The following is a 21,381-nucleotide window of genomic DNA, read 5'->3' as shown; positions in this document are numbered from 1 at the left end:
CCGGTGTGTGAAAAGAGAAGGCAGTGTGGGGATTAGAGATGGCAGCTTCATGGGAAGGACTTGGTATTTAGCAGCCCTGCTCGGTTCCTGTGAGGCGGTGACGGACACAGCACCGCCAGAGCCCTGTCCCAAAGGACCGGAGGAGCGATGCCTTTTCTGGGTGCCTCAGGAGCTATTGCTGTGTAGGACGGTGAGGAAGAGCCACGTGAGCTGAGCTTGTGTTACTTAAGATCAGGTTACCAGGCTGGTGGCTCATCCTTCCCACGTCTGACTGGCACAGGATGCTCCCAATGCCCCAAACCGAGGAGGGCTTTCTTCCCCAGTTCTTATTACCCAGGCTGTGCCCTCCTGCTGATGGCTGGTAGTGCTTGTAACTCGTTTCCTGCAGCCACAGATGCTGAAAATGCTGCTGGATGCTGTCTACAACACATTCTCTAGTTTGCCCATGTTTACAGCCGCTGGGGGAGCTGAGGCCTTTTAAAGCTCTGTAATTTCCTCATCTCGACAGATGCTCTGATGCTATCTTCTGCGAGAAGTCAGGGCCGTTCGAGGAATTCATTTGTGCAATGGGAGCCTGCTCCTGCGTCGGTAGGGATCTTGTCAACATTTTTGTCTGATTAGGCCAATAAAAATTCTTGGATTCTTCCCTCCTCTCCAGCATGTATGTCCTGCAACCAGCAGCCCAAACAGCACGCTATTTCTCACCCACATCGCCTCCTCTGCCCCTCTGGATGTGGCCTGGGGAGAGGAAGTCGCTCCTCTAGGAAAAGAGCTGTCGGAACAACTGAATAGTTCTGACAGGATGGAGATTGCTTCTTCTTGCTTCTTTTGTAAGGGGTGATAAAGACTAAGTGACCTGAGCTTTCCCATCATGTCTGACTTGTAAAGAGCCTTCCCAGCATTGTGCTTCATTGCCAAACCAAAAGGCAACGTGCCCTTATTGAACCAGGTCTGCTCCGGGCTCCCTGCCCTCCATCGAGCTGTGTTAAGCTTTTGTTTTGCTTTTCTTCGAGGAAGTGCATTCTAACAGAGCAGCATATGGCTGTTGTTTTCAGCACACTTCAGCACAAAGACATCCTTGCACGTTTTGAGAGGTTTATCGCAGATGCACGTGCATGTCAAAAGCAACCCCAATGGCCGGGCTGAACTCCCCCTATCCCTCGAGGCAGGCACTTGAAATTGGGCAATGTTCCTGCCGCCACCTGCGTGCAGAAGCAGGATGCCTGCCCGTCAGTTGGCTCTCCTGTCCTGAGGAAAACAGCATCCGGGGTATAAATAGGCACGATGCACTGTGAGCCTTTTTAGGGGCAGTTCTTGACCCAATATGCTCCTCCGTCAAAAATAACCTGTCTCACCCCTTTCGGAAAAGGTTCACCTGAAGCCCAAACGCTGCATTAGAACAGTGTGTATTCAAGTGTATCACTCATCGAGGGCTTGAAAATAAACACCAGCGATGCCTCTTTTTGATTGCATTCCTTTCCACGACAGGCTGATGATTTCCAAGCCAAGAATGTCACTAACCTCTCATATTTCTCCTGGTCATTTCTGTCCCGAAACCGGAATGCAGCCACAGGCAAGACGGGGCTGAGCGCCCTCGCGTCACGGATCCAGATTTAAGAGACATTATCTCATCGATAGCGAACAACAAGGCTGGCACGCTGTCAGGCGCGATATTCCCTGGAAAGTTCAGCCTGCGTGGTGAGGGACAAGAAGGCAGGCTGAACTCGCAGCGCCGAGCTCGCGCTAGTCGAGCGTGGTGAGATGCTGGCGGGCGGCCCCGGCAAAATGTTTCCACTGAGCCGGAGAGCTGCAGAGGGCCCCGTGCTCGTGGGAGATGGAGGATGGCTGGTGGGGAGCGAAGAAGTTGGGTTGTGTGGAGGAAAGAAGGGGAACGGGGCTGAAAACTGTTCTTTACTGTGGCTTGGGAGAAGAATTAGGCAATGAGAGAGAAACTGAGGTCAGGTACGCTGAAGCATCCAGGTGTAAGGTTGGCACGAGAGGACTGCTGCTGTTGCCTTTCTTGGGTGGCAAGGATGAAGCCAAAGCTACAACTAAAGCTACTAACAGCCTCCAAAAAGTTCCTTACACTTGTTCTGCAGATCATCTTGTCCTTAAGAAAAAGTTCAGCTTTTGCTGCTTGGCGGCAGCTGTGTTTAGCTTGGAGTGTGGCACCAGCACCGGCAGATAAGATGGCACTAGGAGGTTTTGCAATCCGTCAGCCCTCTGGATTGTTCCGGGGAACAACTTCAGAAGGACCCGATTTCATCACCACATGAATTTAGAAAGTGGTTGAAGCAGGGGAATAAATTGCTGGGGAAGGAGCAGGGACAAATCCCCCCCAGCCCTGTGCTGAATCGGTTAAAAGTGCCAGCTTCCAAACCGCAAGTGCTGAAAGCCTTGCAGCCACTATCAGCATTGCGACAGCATGTTTGCAGTGAGCATCCTCCTGAACCAGCCTAAAACTGCCAGAGAAGCTGGCATTTTAGGTTAAACTGCCCGTAGGGTTGTCGCTGGCAGGCCCCAGCACCGCAGCAGCAAGTTGTGGATGGCGACACCTCCCTTTGAACATCTCTTGAAAGACTGCAGCCCTTCAGCTGGTTCTTCTGTAATGAATTTAGCAAAACCAGGTAGTTCCTGAAGTAATGTACTGGGGGTTCCTGCATGCCTGGTGGCAGCAGGTCTGAGCTCCCAGATCCAGATTTGCCTGCCTGGAGGACAAACCCTTGCCTGCGCGATGCCCTGGCGGGGACCCCAGCTGCTGTGGATGGAGTTGGGGTGCCCAGGGAGCGAGCAGGCGGTGCCCAGGAGCTGTTTCTTCAAAATGCAACTGGGATGCGTTGGGTGGGGAAGCAGGGAAGCTGCAGGGGCTGGTTTCGCTCAGACCTCCTGAAAATCCTCGTCCCCATCCCTCCTCCTGCCTGCTCGCTGCAGAAGCCGCAAGAGGGAGCTTTGGGGCCGTCCCTTCCATTTTTCCCCAAGCCAGGCAGAGGCAGGAGGTGGTGCTGTTGTCTCAGCCATCGCAGAGCCTCTGAAGGACAGGGGACAGCCCCTGGGAACAGGACAAGACGTGTGCCTGCAAACACGATGTCACATCCAGATGTGCCCTTCTCCATGTCCCAAGATAATGTCCTGCCCATAGGGCTGAGGGGTCTGTGTTTCTGAGGGTAATGGGGTTTATTAGAGGCAAAATATTGTTTTGGGGCTCCGTTTTCCGCAGAGATATCAGCCTCGTGGTGAGATGTCTTGGGGTGGGGAGATGGGGAAAAGAAAATGAAGGGGTGGGGGTGTCCCCACCCCGGGGGCACCAGCTCAGCCAGGTGATGAGGACGCTCTGGCTCGTGCCTCTCAAGCGGAAAGCTCCGGCCAGGGTTTGAAGGCGACTTTCCCATGAAAGATTCCCTGAAACTGGTATGTTCCCGCAAAGAGCTTTGATTTCAGTGTATCGGCATTTTCCGATGAGAAACCAGCTCATCGGAAAATTCCCGACGAGCAAAGAGAAACTCCCCAGCGTATCGGGGAAGGATCCTGTCCCATGCGGAAGAAATTTAATACCGGTGGCGTCTCGCGTCTCGAGGCTCCGGGTAAAGCAAGACGCAGTGCAGCCAGCACCGCTCATGGAAACCATGAAGCCCTTCAATTGAGCACTACCAGCTTTGCTCTCTGTAACCCACTGCCTGTTTTCCCAGCACTTTTGGTCCTTCTCCGTCAGCAGGGTGTCAGTGCTCTTTGTGCAGGCAGAGGGTGCAGCATGCAAGCGTTTCCAGACCAGCAGCAGCACAGAGAGACCTGCCGGAGAGCTGGAGGCAATGGAGAGCAAGCTGAAGCCTTGGTTCACCCCACCTTGGATAAGGGTCTTGAGCTAAGGGGGCACCTGAGATCATGTGAGAATCGGAGATAAGCACGTTAGCAGCTTCCAAACGGAGCTGGGTGGTGGTTGGTGGTCACACATTCCCAGCTGGTCCCTCACTCGGAGAAAATATTTGTGTGTGCTATGGAGACAGCCCTCCTGTTTAAGTCTGGCAGCCCTCTAGAGTGATAGCATGGCAGGCTCTTGCCTCCACAAGGGCTCTTTGCGATGGACCGTGGAGAGGGTGGGCCCTGAGCCACCCTTGGCAGGTGCCTGCCTCGGTGCTTCGGGGCTGGAGGAGCCTGCTCTGGGGCTCTGGCAGCATCAGCACCCTGCGGCAGCCCGAGAGGTGCGAGCAGGGTTTGCTGAGACAGGGAATAAAGCAGGCTAGGACATCTAGCTAGGACAGCTAGCCTTGGACATCTTAGGGCCCTCTGCTCTTAAAAGTAGCCCAACATTTAGCTCCTATTGCTTTTCTTCTCTGATTAAGCTCAGGCGTCCTCACAGACAGAAGCACCCCCTCTGTTGGGTGCCCCCTGTTCCCCAGCCGATGCGTGCTGCCTTTGGGAAGATTTTCAGCCCTGCTCGGAGGGATGCTGGTGAGCACAGCCCGGAGCTGCCGACAGCGCTCCCTGCTCACTGCCCGCACCGTTATTGAGGCTGCAGGGCGAGCGCTTCACCTCTCAGAGCCGGACCGCACACACTCTGTATCCTCAGTGGGACAGAAGCAATCAAAACAGAGACCTGAGACAATAATTAGGGTTATTTAATCCACCTCTCGTTGCCCAGGGGCTCCTCGTCCTACCCTGAGCTAAATTCTTTTGCCGTGCATCAACTTCAGGGGAATTGCACAAGAGCGGGGGACAAACTCCAGCCACGAGACTTCTCCAGGGGTTTGTCCAGCCTGGTTTCAAACGACTCCCCTGAGAGAGCTTTCAGCAGCCCTCGTGGGATAATGTACCAGAGCCTGCCCCATCCCTGATGGAAAGCGTGCCTCCTTTCCCTGGCAGGCACTTCATCTGGGCTCGAAGGCTTCCTTCGCCCCGTGCCTTTTCCTGGTGGTTGTCTCTGCGGCGGAGGTTAGCGAGTCCCTTTGTGAGGCCTGCACTTCTCAGATGTTATGTCTGGAAGTTTGCTCTGTTTTTTTGGCTAGGGGGCCCAGGGTCTGGAAGTAGAGAGGCTTTTATGGGAACCCAAGTCCCCTTTTGACACTACTTCCTTGTGCTTAAATTTCAGGTTGAGTTACAGACTTGAGCATTTTCTGGTTGGATATCTTTCATTGTCAAAGGGGATTAGGCCAGTGATTATTTACAAGCACCTCTATTACACGGAGTCTGTTTCTTTTCTTTTCTTTTTTTTTCCCATGTAGTTCTACATAATATGTAAACGTTGACTAAAGCAGTCCCAGAGATGGGGGAAAAAGAGTGAATGAGGTTCCTGCTATGCAAAGTGAAACCGGGAGATTGAGGTCTCAGAGCTGGTCTGGTGCTCTCAGGGGGAGCATCCTCCTCCTTCCACACAGGGACACCGCTGCCCAAGGGGCCAGGTTCACCCTGGGGCATCACCTTCCTCCAGTGCATCAAGGTTGGTTACAGCAGGAGACTGAGTGCTTGGCACAATGGGCCACTGGTTTGATCTAGGGCGGCTCCTTTGGAGCTTTGGCTGCTCCCCAAGAAGTGGCGATATTTTTTAGAGCCCAACATGCAGGAGTTTTAAAAGGGATTTTTGATAGAGGTCCCATTTACTCCTTTATTTGGCTTGGGAGGCTGCAGTGGAACAGATTTCTTTATGTGTCCTTGAGTGTTATTTGATTAAGGTTATGACTGCTAATAAACACTCTGAGTCTATTCTCCTTCCCCACCACTTGCAGTCTGGGATAACTCTGGTGCTTGCATGGGACTACACCTTTTTATACCAGTGCAAGGGACCGGAGTGCTGATCCTGCTTTTCAGCGATACCCTTTCATCAGTTTATCAGTGTACTGCTCACTTCAGGGAAGTTTGTTCTGATTTATTCCAGCTTCATAACGTAAGAGAAAATAGAAATGGGAGGAGTGCCAGGAGGGATTCTAGCACAATAACCAGTTTACTTCCCTTTCCTTCACTTTGCCATTTACAATCACAAGTTCTTCTATAAAACAGCTATGAGAAGAGCAGACATTGCCCAGGAGTAAGAAAAATCGAGGCTGTAGAATCAAACTGACAAAAAACAAAACCCTCTTTGCAGTGTAGGGGAGAGAAGCAGGTTCTGCTTGGAAAGGCAGAAGGGGGAAGGAGAGCAGGGTCCCCAGAGGACTCTGTTCTATCTGCCATCTAGAAGATGAGTGCCTTCCACAGTGTGGTTCCTCTTTTCCCATGTTTCAAAATATTTTCAGTTTTTCAGGGAACAAAACAGGGGAAGTGATGCAGACACCTCGGCTACCCAGCATCACCACAACTGCAGCGGGAGATCTTATCCAGTCCTCGGAGAAGGCTGGTAAGTGAATCATCGCTGAAAGCAGTGACCATGGATTAAGGGAAGAGGCGGTCAGGCTGACCCAGAGACATGTCGATTGTGCGGAGAGAAAGAAGCAGAGACGTAGAGGCTGCCTGCAGTCATCGGTGTCTAGGGAATAATCAGGGTGCTGCAGGAGTTTTAAAAATGATGAATATCCAACATGCAATGAAATGGACGTACCTGGAATCCAAACTTCATGTAAATGAAACCGCTCTGCGCTGAAAGCACACCAAAAAGCACGCGTCTTGGCTAAGAACGGCATCTAGCTCTCCCTGCAGACACTGCACACCTGACTGCACAGCAGACTGCCGCGCTGTGGGTGTGTAAATCCACGTCCACGCACTGCACACCCACCCCGGGAGCTCGGGTACCACTGTGATGGGACGGAGTGCCTGACACACATCTCTCTGAGGGCCATTTAGGAATCCATAAGCGTACAGAGAGCCCCCTGTTTGTACCAGGCCTTTCTGTGCCTCTTTCTCCTGAAGGCTGGGGGCCTTGATGCCTTTTTCCTGCACGTCAAGCGCAGTCTCTCCACAACAGTCATAATAAGTCTTGCGCGGTGCGGCGCTAATGAAAAGCTGTGTGGGCTAGTCCCTAATTACAACCATCAGTTAAGCTGTCAGAGGGAGCTCCCAGCCTCGGTTGTTTCATTATTAGGCTTTGGGCCTTGATGAGCTGCAATCAGGCATGAAAGCGCGACCTGAGCAGAGCCAGGGAGGTCTCCACTCCCCCACCGAGCTCAGGGGGTTTCGTTCCCGACCTGGTTCCTCAGGTCCAGAGGTTTGCCCACTGCACTCAGGCAGGGAGCTGGGAGCGGAGAGGGAAACGAGGAGGAGGAGGAGAGCTCCACAGGGCACGGCCCAGCCTTGGCCACAACCAGCCATCTCCCCACGCACCCACTGACTTTTTAAGGTCTGTGGCTTCATCGTTTTGAAGGCCAGAGGCTGTTGCTGTAGCACAGCCCCTTCAACTCGGGCTTCCTGCGTAAAAGCTCTAGGATGTTCAGCTGGAGACGTTCAGTTTCAGTACAAACGTTATCCAGGGACGAGTCCAAGTCACGGTGCCTTTTAGCCACATCTGGATTTTGAAGTGCCCCACGGGATGATGCTCGGGGACTGTTTCTCCTCTCAGTGGTCTCTTTACCTTTCACACTACCCTGGTGGAGAAGAGACGTGCAGATGGTGGGGTTTAATGACAGCAGCACCGGTTTATTTGAACTAGGGTCTTTATGGAGAGACGTGTTTGTTTCCTCAGACCACACATTATCCACTAATCCCTCGACTTTGTTTTCATAGTCGCATTGTGAGCAACTTCCTACTTTTCGCCCCTTTCCTCTGTCAAAGTGCCTTTGGCTCCACAGTCGTGTGCGAGGTGTCCCGGACTGGGGCTGGATTCCCATCGGCTGCTGCTCCCCTTCCCGACAGACAGCGGCCTTCCCTGCACCACGGCACCAGGCTGGGAACGTCCTTGTGCCCTTTGGAAATGAGCAGCTCCACATCCCGTTCCCTCTTAGCACAAGGGGTAATGGTGTTTTTTTTTTTTGTCTTCCCTGCGTGTAGGTCCCACTCCTGTCCCCAAACCCACACCTGCCTCCTTGCTGCACGCCTGCATTAAGTGAGGGAGAGCCCTCTTCCATCAGGCCCACGGTGAAATGTTTGCAAAACCTGCAGGATTTGGTTGTGTTAAGCCACCAGTGCCATAAGAAGAGGCTTTGCTATTTCCTGTTTCTTCACGGATTCAAGAAACCTCGATCTGAGCAGTTCCCTTCTTGCAGTCGGGGCTGCAAAAGGCTCTGGCAAAGCCAAAACACGCTGCTGTGGCCAGAGGGCTGCGGAAGGGACGAGATTTGGGGCAGCGGCTTCTCCTCGCCGGCTTTCCCACCTGCAGCTTTTGCAGAGCATCTCCTCTGATCGCTTCCAGCCTTCTCCTGACAAACAGCAAACTGAGAAGAAACAGCCTGTTCTGCGGGGCTCGCGGGCGCGGGGGTTGGGGGTCTCCGTTGCATAGCCCCACGCAGCTGTTAATCACCAGAATATCTCTGGCTCCCAGCAGCTGTCTGGTGTTTATCTTAGCCTGGATATCTGCTGGCTGAGCCCGCCAAGAGCAGGCTGTGCAGCCAAGGCAAACACAAACGGAAGACAGATAATTTGCACACAATGGTGCGCACGTGTGTTTGGTGTGCGTGCGCGTACGTGTGCATGTGCGTGCACACGCAGCCTTTGTTTATAGCCCGCTGCTGGGGCTGGAAGTGAGCCCCCGCCCTTTTTGTTTGAAATCATTCATTTTGTAGTTTTGTGGACGTCTCGGCGCAAACAAGAAGGGAGCCTCACGTACACGAGCTGGACAGGTGGTTAGGTGGCCGCTTCCAGGTGCACGGCTGTGACTCCGATAAGATCTTTCCCCCTGTGCTTTCTCTAAGCTTTATGAGGTTAATTAATAAAGTGTAAAAATACAGGGCTGATTCCAGGATCGGTCAGCCTCAGAGGCTTCAAAGTGTGTCTCCAGGACAGTTCCCTCAGCCACCTGGGGCTGTTTGGGAACCACGAAGGAGGGAGAGGGCTGACAAAGTGAGCTGTCCCGCCCGGAGGAGATCGCAGAGCCCTGCGATCCTGTTAACCTGTCCTCCCAAGGGTGTGGGGCCATGGGGTTTGTAAAAATCAGGCTGAGACAAGGCTGAATTTTTGAAGGTGTGAATGGGAGAAGCTGTTCTCCTGGTGTGTTTGGCACCGTATCTGTGGTAAGACACGTGGTGACAAAGGAAATTAAAAACTTGAGAAGCAGCAGGGAGGATGTGAGCGTGTTATGCCTGGATTTTTCTGAAGGCTTTTACCTTTCTTTCTCCTGTTCCCAGGTCCTTTTGTAAAGGTCAGATCATCCTGAGCTATCACACAGCAGCTTGGAGCAGAGGAGGAGGTCCTGCCTGGGTCTGAGTTGCTGTTTGGGTGCGTGTACAGCAAGGTAGGATTTGGATGAACTTACTGGATGCTGGGAATAAACCTGCCTTTCCTCCAAATGCCTCGTCAGCTGTAGCTACCTGGGTGAACATGAGGCTGGGTTGCTCAATGTTGTGATGCTTCAAACTAGCTTTTATTTACCTAGAGGTTGGTTGTATTTAAGTCTCCTTGTGGAAGTCACGCTTGGGGTCCTCGTGGATGCTGACCCCCACCAGAGGCTTTGAAGGCCACCAAGCTCTGTGAGTTACGGGGTGCTGCGTGCCTTTGGCTCTCCTGAGTCCCGAGGGAGGCTGAAATCCTGCTGCTTCCTGCACCGCGTTCCCCAGGGGCAGTTGTGCAGGATAAGCTGCAGTGCTGGCTTTTGGAGGCCGTGCTTTTTTGCTAGGTGGGAAGCTGGAGGCCTGAGCTGTGCTTCGGGCTGTGTAAGGCTGAGCGAGGGGGAACGCGTCCGCGTATCCCCCGTTGGACTCTCGCTCTCCAAGTACAGTGAGTGCCTCGCACAGAGATTGTGCAACAAAGGCCAGGGCTTCTTCCAAGGCAGTTAGGCTTTCTTGGCTGTGAATGCCCAGATTTCCTTTAGGTCCGACTCTGGTATTTCTCAATTAGCTCGCTCCAGATCCTGGGAACAGCTACAGCTGTCCTTCCCCCAGCACCGAGCACCCACTGCCTTCTGCCTTACCTCATCCTGCGATTGCTGTCCTGCGGGGCACCGGGGCTGCCTGTACATCTGTCCTCCCTTCTGTGCACACAGCAAAGCCTCGGAGGGTTGCAGAATGGAAGAGAAAGAAACCAGTTGCCCAAGAGCAGTGTCCAGGCAGCAGTAAGCTCGTATTGTCCCACCTGGAGACAGCGGGAGGGAGCTCGTGGGATGTGCAGGGAGGGCAGCCCGCCGTCAGGACACATCTCCTGGAGGCTTGGTGAGGAACAGCAACATCAGGAGAGGCTGTAGGGGCTCCTGTCCTCACCAGAAATGACAGCCCTTCGTGCTCTTTCACCAGAGCCTTTGCTGTAGGTGAGGGATTGACTCCTCCAAGGGGAGAGACCGGCGTTCTGGAAGGCAGAGGACAGGAAGGGAGGAGTCCATCTGGACCAGACTCCTGAATAACTGCTCAGCTGTTTCTTAACGTGCTGAGAGGACGTGGGAGCCCGTGGGCTCAGTGAAATGTGCGCGCAGCGACTGCTGCTTCTGCAGAGCCAAGAGTCCCCCGAGCAGGAGGTGCAGCCCCGCTCCTCTCCCTCGTGAAACGCCGCGCGGGGCTCAGAGCCAGCAGGGGCCGGGCGTTTTGGGGGGCACGCAGTGGGGTCAGTGCTGGCTGGGGGGGGGGAAGTAAAGGTGGGGAGGGGTCAGTTCTGGAGAAACACTGCTCAGAAACACTGCTTGCATTAGGGAGGTGATGGTGGAAATGGCTCAGGAGGCATCTTGATGACAGGCACATCCTAGAACAGTGTTTGCTTTGTGTTTTCTTTTTTTTTTTTTTCCTTGCAACCTTATTTCCAGCTTTGTAATGGGGAGCATAACCTCTGGCTTTGCTTCATCAGATGTGCCTGCAGCAAAACTAAACGGAGCTGACAGACCGGGGCTCTGCTGTTTCTCTGGAGCTAGCATGGCCCAAAGGAGGTGCAGAGACATGTCTTGGGGGTCCTAATGCTCAGGATGCATCTGGGCACCTGTGGGGCTGGTGTTGGTGGCAGAGACCAAATGTTAGCCTTGCCTTCCCACCCCAGAGGGAGAAATTCACCTAAAATCTTGAGGGGAAACTCCCAGAGATCTGTGCTTTGGCTCGAGTCCCACGCAAGCCCTGGGGTGTGGAGGGAGAGTGGCCTTGCACTGCCACGGGGAGCCCCTGCCAGGCAGCACACGCAGGGAAAGCGGAGCAATAACATTATCCCCTGGTGGGGGCTTCAAATTGAAATCAGCTGCAAGGCCCCATCCTGCCCCTGGAAATGGAGAGGCTGGGAGGACCTGCCTCGGAGGCTGTGGAGCAGCAGTAAGGTGATACGCTGAGAAAAAATTGTGTTCCGAACTGCCTGAGTGCTGCTGCTCTTTCTCAGCTCCCAGCACAGCCCTCTGTCACCGTCAGCAGCTTCTGTGCTATCCCAAACCCCAGCCTGACCTGATGTGCAGGCCCAGACCCTCGCTCCTGCGTGGCGAGGGGTGTCCCATGCCCATAGCCTTGTACTTGGTCAGCTATCCCCCTCTGTGCTGTCATTCTGGGGACAGCAAGCTGGACTTGCAAAATTCCTATCGGCGGGGTTCCTCTGGATATTTGTGTCTCCAAACCCCCCCTGCCTTGCTGAGCTATTGAGTGTGTGCTGTGGCTGGTCTGTATGTGTTTGGTGAGCGGGCATCCCGCTCTGTTCTACTTCCTCGGCATCCTTTTGCTGGTGCTTAGTGTCACTTGAGGACATTTGGTGGCCCACTGTGCAAGCCACCCCGTGAAAACGATGTGTCTCATAAACACGGGCACGGGCATTGTTGCACACTTCGTGCTCTGATTTCAACAAAATGGTGTTTCCAAAGGAGTTCGGTGGGTTTTGTTGTGGGGCACAGTAAGTCTCTGTAGTCAAAAAGGTGGGGTTTTTTTTTGGAGAGAGGGCTCTGGGTTTGCGTTAAGCCTGCAGGTTGGGAGTCGTGGAAGCAGAGGCTGTGAGAAATGCACCGACCCCTCCGGCGGGTCCCGCAGGCACGCAGCTCCCCCCGGGCGGCACCAGGACCCCCGCGGGGCTCTGCCGGTGCCTGGAGGAGCTGGGGGGGCTGCGGGCTGCTGGCACTGCTCCCAGCCGGGATCAAGGTTGCTTCTCCGGACCTGAGCTGCCTTCTAAACAATCACCTAGGTGTGAAAAAATCCACTCCCCGGTCCCCGTAGTCCCCACCCATTGTATTTTTTAAATATTCCTAATGAGCTGTCATTTTGGCCAGGGCTCACTTGGCGATTTAAGGATCGTTGTAACAATGAGACCACGATGGCCAGGCAGAGGGAAAGGACCGAGGGGCTTTCTGCTATTTTATGTTTTTTTTTTTCCCTGCTTGGTCTTTGCTTTAGTTGTTTTGAGTCCTGCAGTGATTTCGAACAGCTGGCCCAGCTATCATCCTGCTCATGTTGCTCTGCGCTCGGGCGAGGAGTGAGCTGGGGGGACTTGGCAACCAGGCAGCTGTCCTGGAGCCTGAGCCATGAATGAGCTCAGAGGGGGAAGGAGAGAGGCTTGGATGGGAGAAAACTGTATTTGTGTTTTCTTTTTTTTTATTTAAGTGAGAGGCTGACAGCGTTGACTGGATCCAGGCACAGCGCGAGCAGGTGCTGTGTGTGCTTCGCCCTTCCACGTTCCTCCTCCGTCGACCGTGTGGGTGCACGGACCCCCCTGCAGCACAGGGGGCGAGGGAAGGCCCCGAGCACCCCAAATTCAGCCTCTGCCTCTTCTGTCAGCCCTGTGCTCGGCTCTGGGCACGGCTCACACCCGCCCTGGGAGCTCACACATAGCTCTGCCAGTGCTCTTCCGCGCTGACATGTGGCAGGTCTTGGCTCTTCCCACTCTGATGCCCCACGCAGAGGTCTGTGAGCTGCATTTTCAGAGCTCAGTTCTGGTCAGGCAGGCTGTCAGCAGCTTGCATTGCTTACATCTTATGCTACAGATCCTGAATGGTAGTTGCATTGGTGGTGTTCCTCTCGCCCAAGATCCTTTACACCTCATCGTTCTCTGCAGCACAGCACCATCCCCTGCTATCAGCCATGTCTGACAACTTGAGCTGGAGTGCTTTGGGATGTTATGAAGATATTTTCTGCCACTTGCAAGGGGGGTGAGGTTTCCAGCCCCTGGGCCATGCTAGTGTCCTCAAGCATATACCTCAAGCTGATAAGATGTGCAAGGCGTGCTTAAAATAACACAGACCCAGCTAAGCTGTAGCACAGTGTAAGGATGCCATTCCTGTTTTTCAGAGCCTAAAGCACACAATAGCGTGTAATAACACCCTCCAAAACAGGGATGGCAAAAGAAAACCCACCAGGCTGCAGAAACTGCCGGGCTGCTGCTTTGGAGGTGGTATGTTGTGAACTGCGGGCAAACCAGAGCAAGGTGTGATGGTGTTCTCCTCAAGTGCAGAGAGTCTGGCAAAATACCGCAGGCTACTGCTTTTAAACAACTCATCCTTAAATAGATTGCTGTCTCCATTACCAAGGGCATGTCAGCTCCAAAGCTTTCCTGGAGGGTACTGGAAGTTTCATTTTAAAGGCAGTCACCTTGGGATTCTTTGGAGATGTTGATGATGTGTCGCAGGATGATCTCCAGCACATGGCGTGCGAATTGTAGAAAGGGCTGAAAACAAAACTCCTGCGAGACTGTGCATGCTGTGAGCTTTAGTGCTCGAGAAAATGGGGGGCTGCTATTCCTTCCTCTGGATGTGGGCTGTGTCAGCGTGTCTTCAATCCGGCCCTGCTGTTCCCCTTCCCCAGCAAGCCTTGGCTTCTCTTATTCCTGCTACGTGCTCCTTGCAGCACTGCCGTCCCGTGTAGACACCAGGTTGGCTGCTCTGCTCTCATTGTAGCCGTTGGCATGTGGAAAGCTCCTCCATGGGGCTGTGGGGTGCTGTTATCAGGCATGTGTTATTGCAGACCTGGGCCTTGCCTGCTCTTTCCATGGGTCATCCTCTGCTAGCCTTGTCCCCTGATGCTCGAGTATTGCAGGATCACTTGGTTTGGGTTTGCGCTTGTTGCTGCAGGTTTTTTCAGGGATGATGCTCTCTGTGCATGCTGCCCTGGACCTGGGGAAGCCCCACCTACAGCTGTGCTCCATCTGTCCAGATGTGCTGCAACCCCCAGTGCCTTGCCCTGCCATTGAGGGATCAGTGTTCCTATTGCGCTGCCGGCAGCCTCCCTTTTGGAGGGGCTGGGCAGCAGGAGCCAAGCCTGACGTGGTAAGGCGATGTGACAGTGGCACTTGGTGCGGGGCTGCTCAGGGTTTGTTTTCTTCGGAGCTCCATCCTTCGGGACAGCGAGGGCGTGCGGGCAAACCACAAAGTGGGGCAGTGGCCAACACGGGGCCGTGGCAGCGATGGGCTGTGCGCTGCACACGAGCAGTTTGCAGCTCTACAAACAGACGCCCTGTGTTATACCTTAACAGTCACTGCAGGTGCCAGGTCCCTGCTCGCGTCCTTCCAGGCATCTGCCTGGGCAGCTGCTGTGCTCTGGCAGGGAGCAGCCAGGAACTAGCTCCAATGCTGGAAAGCGAGCCCATAATTGTATGTGGAAATAATGCTTCTCCTGGGCTTATGTAGATGTGAGTGCCCTGGCGCTCTTCTGGGTGTGTGTGCTACCAGGCAGTTAGAGCAATGACGCTTTTGTCCCACACCTGGAGCTGCTTTTTCCCTGCTGCCTGCTTTGGGAGAGGCTGGCAGGGCTGGTGTGTGATGCTTTCAGAAGCCATGGATGGGAACTGATTGGGGCGAGGTAGTCTTAATTCAACATACTGCAGAAAGGTGTAGTGAGGGCCACGCTTAAATTAAGACAGATGGGTGCAAATGGGGTTGTTGGACAAGCCTGCGGTGTTTGCTGAAGCGGGGCCAGATGTATGTTCTCTTCGTGGTTGCAGCTGTAAGCACTGGAGGTGCCTGAAGTTGTCTGGCATGTGCAGATAAGCAAATCATTCCTGCGAAGGTAAAGGAGAAATTGGAGTTTTAGCAGCATGACATTGAACTTCGAATGGGGTTTTGGCTCCATCACAACTTTCCTCTGCAGTCGAGAGGAGGTAGCTGCGGGCTTCTTCCCCAAACAATAAGCCGTGCTTTGAGGTGTGCAGCGGAAGAGCACTAAAAGCTGAATTCCCTGCAAGTTATTTCCTTTGAGCTCTTGATTACACTAGAGCAGATGCATCCCCTGTATGATCCGGGATGGATGATGTTCCATCCATTTCTTTTGAATGCCTCATGGATCTCAGTAACAGCTGTGAGCAATTTATTTTTGGGTATAATCAGTTAATGTTTTGGTGAAGTGCTTTGAAGATGTACAGCATCCTCAAACGCTGAGTATTGTTTCATTATTATTACTATTTAACATCTCTACGTAGCTGAACTACTGTCAGACAACCTCACTTAATAACCTATTTGGTGTCTGGATCTTTTCCGTAAAGGCAGATTTTTGGCACGGGGGCTGGTGGAATGATATAATAGGGCCTGCAGTTATATAGTACCTGTCATCTGAGTCTCTCAACATGCTTTACAGGCACCAGTTAATTCTCACCAGTTGGTAGGGCAGTCTGGCTATCCATCTCTGTGCAGATGGGGAGGAGAAGTGACCTTTCTGGGGTCCCCCAGGGGAAAGCCAGGCAGAGGGGGATCAGAACCAGGTTTGCCAGAGCCTGCCCTCCCTGCTGAGGCTGCACAGTGCCCCTTCACTGCAACGTGCCTCATAGGCACCCCCTGCCCCTTGCAAAGGGGTCTGGCAAACAGCCTTCGTGTACTTATTCCAGATCAAGAAGCATGCAAAGGGGCTTTCCTGCCATGCAAAAGTCGGTGTGCTGTGGAGGATGAGAAACAAGACATGTAAGGTAAATAGGAAAGCAAAACCAAGTGACTTCTGAAGCCGTGCAGGTTTGGAGTAAGCTTCCTGCTGCCAGCATGTGGCTTGTCTTTGCTTGTGATGTCACTTGGACAATAGGCATCGATGATGTTTTCTGATTTGCTTTCTGGCCAGCCAGATTGCTAGCAGACCTCTCCAAAGAGCTGCTGCTTGGGCTCCTGAATGAAACAAGTCAGAGCGAAGGCCACCCGTCGGCATAAATCACCCTTCTGGGGTGGATTGCCAGGCAGTGCTGTCAGTCTGAGCTGGTCCCTCTGTGTCGGGGCAGAGCAGCTTTCCTCGCCTACTCCCTGGCTGTTCAAACTGATTGCTGTCAATCGCCAGCCTTTCATCGGGGAAAAAAATCGCTGAAATTGAAGAGGTGATATTAGGAGATACAGCCGTGGGACTCTAGCAGGCAGTCCATCATCTCTCAGACATCAACATCTCATCTAGAAGACTTGGAAAGCAGCTCTTCCCCCATGTGCATCCCCCAACCTACTCCAGAGACAACGTATAGCATGAAAACAAAAAAATTAACTGGCGCTGCTATTCTGACAGATAAAGAGCAACTCTTCATAAAGGACCTCTGTGTTTTTCTCCCTGCCAAGAATCATTTAAGCAGCAGTCATTAGCGACTTATCTTTCCGAAAACACTAGCGAAGGCTGACGTCTCCGTGAGAGGCTCCATCAGTCAATGTGCCGTGGTGGAGAGCAGCTGTCTGGAGCTCCAGCTGTTCGCACCGTGCGTGGATCCCCCTCCCTCAGACACATGCTGGGACCGGGTATTTACAGCTCGCTCCCAGGCTCGTGTATTGCTCGTACCGAAGCTAGGGGTGAGTGACAGCCCAAGCGATGCGAGCGGGGAAAATTCCTCCTGCTTACTCACAGCTTTCATCCCTGGGGCTGCAGAAGCTTTATCAAAGCCCTGCTCAGGGTGGAAGCTCAGCCTGATAACCAGGCACTGCAAACAGCCCTCAGCTGGGGTGAGAATTCCCCTGAACAGCCACCAGTGGGACTGGGAATGGGGCTGATTCCTGAGAGCTGTGTGGTTACCACTGGCACTGTATTTATCTTCCTGAGATGCTCATCAAGAAAACAATGTTATCTCCATCTTAAAGGTAGAGAATAAAGAGACTGCTGGCTGCCCTGAAGTCTCCTCAGTCTCTGTGTCTCCTCGTGGTGCTCTGCTGGGGTCTCTGACTTGCTCTTAAAGGTCCCTCTGCCTCCTCTGGACTAGGTGCAGGGGCTTGAGGGGATTTAGGCTGGCTAAGCATGGCCCCTGAGGACTCTCCCAAAGTGGCAAAAAAATGCCTGGTGGCAGGAAAGGAATGCAAACTAGGTGGTTCAGACCGTGGGCCCTTGTAAAAGTCAACGTAAAAGCCAGGCAGGGTTAAATATACAGATTTGCCAACTTAAGGCATTTCAAGTTCCTTATCTGTGCCAGGTTTATGCACGAAGTCTGCTACTGAAGGTCATGCCATGGAGAATCCTTCCCCGAAGCCTGGGACTTGCAGCCTGATCGGTTGTGACCCATCCTAGAGCCTGTCTGCAACTTTAAAGGCCAGTTCGTGACTTCTAAGGCCAAACTTGAAACCTATCTACTTTCTGAACTTTTTTTTCCTTGCTTGTTCAAATACTGGGAGGGAAGCCAGCTCTGGAAATGAAGTCACTTCTGAAGATGGCTGGTCTCCCCAGAAGGAGGCTCTGAAAATTCCCATTGTAATTAAAACTGATTATTTTTTCAAAAAAACATCTTATGGACTTGGCCCTTGAATCAGTCCCTCCCAGCTGTCCTCAAATTAAAAAGAAAAAAAAAAAAAAAGACACTGGCACTGCGAGGCTTTTTTTTATGACAGATTTTATTGCCTAGGATTCAGCACATTGACAGGCCATAAAAGTTTATTGAGAACAGCCACAGCCTGTCAATGGGCTGACCAGTGCCCCTGGCCGGGGTGCACCCTCGGGCTCCTGGTGGAGGGATGCTGGTTTTTGGGGATTTCTGCACTTCTGACTGTGGGGGAGCTCCTGGAGGGGGGATGCCCGCTGGGAACCACCAGCGTTGGCAAACGAGTGCAAGGCGCTCGGACGCAGAGACCCGTGGTGCTGACGAGTCTTGTGGTGGCTCTTCTGGGGCTGAACGCATGCCTGAGGTTTACATGCAAGTAGGTCTTTCCCTGGCCGCTAGCTAGCGCTTAAATTCATATTCCTGGTAGTGCAAGGCCAGCCTCTAATACTCCTTGAGCGTCCTGTACGAAGCATTCCAGCTTTTTGCAATGTAGAAGCATCCATATCACAAAGCCCACCAGACAGGGAGAAATCCTGGTGCTTCCTTAGGACAGTAGAGCACAGTTTGTGGAGTGCCACTGGTTGTACAGACCTCACAGTATTCTCCTCTTCGTGTAATCACAGGAAAATACCAGGTGAATCCCCTAGCTAGACACTCTTGGGGTCCCAGGGGAAGAGCCATGCTGTCTTAGCTCATGAATTTCTCAGCGTAGAGAAATTGGGAAAGAAAACACCAAGGCTGCTCCAAAAGCAGCACTTCTGCAGGTCTAGTTGATGGGAGCCCAGCCTTCCCGGTTTCTCAAGGCAACCAGGAAGATGCCACTGGTTTCTGAGCTGAGGGTCCCTAATTTTAGTCGCTCTTTTTGGAGACAGCTGAAATGTTTTTGTCCCTGCCCAGGTTCTTGGCAGCAGCAACCTGAGCAAAGAGCAGGAAGGATCACAGGCACGCAGCAGGTCTCCTCCAGTTATTGGTGTGCCATCTCTGGGGACTCTTCTGGGCTTGGAAGGGAGCTTTTCCTATGAAAATGACATCGTTTCCAGGGAAGGCTGGTTATGCATCTCCGTTGCAATTAACTTTTTGGAGTAGAGTGCCTTCCCCAAACCAGGACAAAACAGGAGAGGATCACAGCTCCATCTGCAAAACAGGAATATGGCTAGATCTGCTTTTTGTGGTGGTTGAAGTAACTGAGATGTCCATTGGCAGAACCACTGATAAATGCCCCCGTTAATACCTTGCTGGGGCGCGTGAGGCTGTTGAAGCAAGGCATAGCAAAGGTGATAGGAGCAAACCAAAGCTCACTCTTAAATCTTGACTGCTTGCTTCTGCGAACGACCTGGTACACCTTTAGCCTGAGTTTGACTCTGAGTATGGAAAGAAAGAGTCAATGTGCCTGGGACTGACTGCCCACCGAGGCTGGTGCTAGCTCATCCCTCTGGGGCTCTGCACTTTATTCCAGCAGCAATCATTGCTGGTGATTTTGGCCAGCGTGCCTTATCATGAACAGCAAAGACAAAGAACTGCCCTACGTTCACATCTGCTGTCCCTGCTAAGAAGGCAGCTTCCCATCAAACTGCTTCAGCAACGTTTGGCAGAGATGGAGTCAGAGTCCTGACGGTGGTGAGCTGGGTGCCAGATTCGCTGCGTTCACAGGTCAGTGAACTGAAACAACTGAGTCATTTTGGAGACCCCGAGCAAAAAAAGCAGCGTCCAGTCACCAGACCCCTCACCTCATCGGCCATGCCACTTTTGGATGTGCTGTCAGAAATCGTTTGCTAGTGGAGCAGCATTAGGTAAGAACCCTGTTTTTGTATCCACAACAGTGTTGGATCAAGGTTGCCGCATGTCATTTCATCACTCTGGCAAACTACGAGCTCAGGGCTTGGAGTGTGGAACCTTATTTTTAATAAAGGAAAAATCTTTGCACTTCTATTCTGCATCTGTCAGCGATCTCACTTGGCTGAGCCCTGGAGGAGTTCATCTGGCCCTCATGTTAAGGAAAACCAACAAATTAGTACAGATGTTTTTCTGAGAGCTACGGGGATCAGGGATCAGTGATTTAATACTGCCTGATATTTGATAGGGGACGCCCAGGGAATATGTGCTGGAAACCAGGAAGTAATATTACATGAAATCAAAATATAAATATGTTCCTAAAGGTTTAGGTAATTTTTTTGCAATTTCCCCTTGTATAGTCCTAAATGAGGTTTCTCCTTCTCCTCCTGTTCTTCGTGCACTTGTTCATGTAGGAGGCTTGTTCCTGTTGAGCCGAGTTCAAAATCCATTGAGCAAAATGAAGGCTTTCCATGCATGTTCATGGACTTTAGCTCAGCTGAGGAGCACCCTGAAAAAAAACTGAGATCCTTTTGGAGGAGAGAGGGAAGGGAAGCTCAGAGGTGAGGGAGGAAGCAGCCCTAGCCACTGTGGGTATAAGTTCACCTTTAGGAAGTTTACCTTTAGGAAGCATTCTGGCTTTGGGGCACATCATCCATTGGCCTCTTCCTACTGCCTCTTCCAACCCTGACAATTCACAAGGGTCGGAGTTAGTGAAATGTGCAGCTAGAGTCCCAAACATGGGGCGGGCTGAACCTGAGGCCAAACCAACTTTGAATTGACTCTCCAGAGTATGTTTTGTAGTTCCAGCAGGCAACCTGAGCAACGTCAGCTGAGAGAGGCTGCCTGTAAGTCCTGCTAGGCTGTGCTCAGCTCTCAGTGCCCCTCGGACCAAACGAGGCTTGGGCTGAAAGCTCCTGCTGAGATGCATCTTTAGGTAAAGACATGCAATGGAGGCAGATCACAACAGCATAGTTTTTCTTGTTGTTATGCCAATAAGCTATTTTTATGAAGGTTTGGGGGGTTATTTGATTCCTGGTGGCCTGAAAGGGCACAAGTGTGTCTTTGGAGCATTTTGTATTTATTCAGGTGCCTAAGGTATGAAAGCAAGTGTAGGAGGGGAAGACGGTTTATGCTTCACAAGCTTTGAATTCAAGGTAACTTGATCAAGTAGACCTATCATGAAAATAAGAGGGATTTACATTTCTTGATGGTTTTCACTTGACATTTAGGACCTCAAGATGTGTCATGCTGGTGAGTCTTTGTCTGCCACACCTCCACCGTGGGCCTTCTGTATTGCTCAATGGCTTCACCGCTGCTGGGTTGGGTTTACTGATACCTAAATAACTCACAGCAAGAGAATTTATTCACACCCTCCAAAAACCACAAGATATGGAAAACTGGTGTTATTCTTGACTCTCAAAAACATAACAGTAACCGAGATGAAGTCATATAGGCTCAGCAATGACCGTCAAGGGGATTTGGAAATTGTTCACAGCCCCTCTGTCCATCCCCGAGATGCCCAGGGTAGCCCAGCTGTTTGGCACAGCGGGATGACATCCGACGTGTCTAGCTGTGTGCGAAGGATTTTAGTGTGAGGGGTGACTTCTCTCCCCCACCTGCCCCTGGTGCACCTGGAGCTGGCAGGGACTCTGCAGGCGTAAATCAAGAGGAAGATGACAGGGCTGTGGCTGAAGATTTCTGGCTCTGGTGCTCCTGGCCTCCTCGTAAAGGTCACACCGTAGCTGCCCTCCCAGGAAGGGGTGAGGGAGGAGGGCTGCCAAGCCCCAGGCAGGGCAGCGATGCTGCAGGAGATGAGGCGCATCCTTTGTGCAATACCGGACCCAAAAGCGTGAGGCAGTTTGGCCGATCGTCCCCCATTGCTTCATACCGGAAGATGACATGGACAGCAAC

At 52.4% G+C, this 21,381-nt stretch overlaps 1 protein-coding gene across 1 annotated transcript in view; it reads left to right on the top strand.

Annotated features, from left to right (window-relative positions):
• SNX19 (sorting nexin 19) overlaps nucleotides 1–17,594 on the top strand; it is a 49,476-nt gene extending 31,882 nt beyond the window's left edge. The window contains exons 12-15 of the transcript XR_004780152.2: nucleotides 6,222–6,322; nucleotides 9,198–9,304; nucleotides 15,760–15,837; nucleotides 17,296–17,594. The gene's annotated coding sequence lies outside the window, so the exon portion shown is untranslated. The remainder of the gene's footprint in view (nucleotides 1–6,221; nucleotides 6,323–9,197; nucleotides 9,305–15,759; nucleotides 15,838–17,295) is intronic.
• Nucleotides 17,595–21,381: the final 3,787 nt, after the last annotated feature.

The sequence above is a fragment of the Cygnus atratus genome, chromosome 22, assembly GCF_013377495.2.
Source record: "Cygnus atratus isolate AKBS03 ecotype Queensland, Australia chromosome 22, CAtr_DNAZoo_HiC_assembly, whole genome shotgun sequence".
Taxonomy (NCBI): Eukaryota; Metazoa; Chordata; class Aves; order Anseriformes; family Anatidae; genus Cygnus; species Cygnus atratus.
Note: the sequence above shows the minus strand (reverse complement) of the source record. Positions and strands in the feature narration are given on the sequence as shown.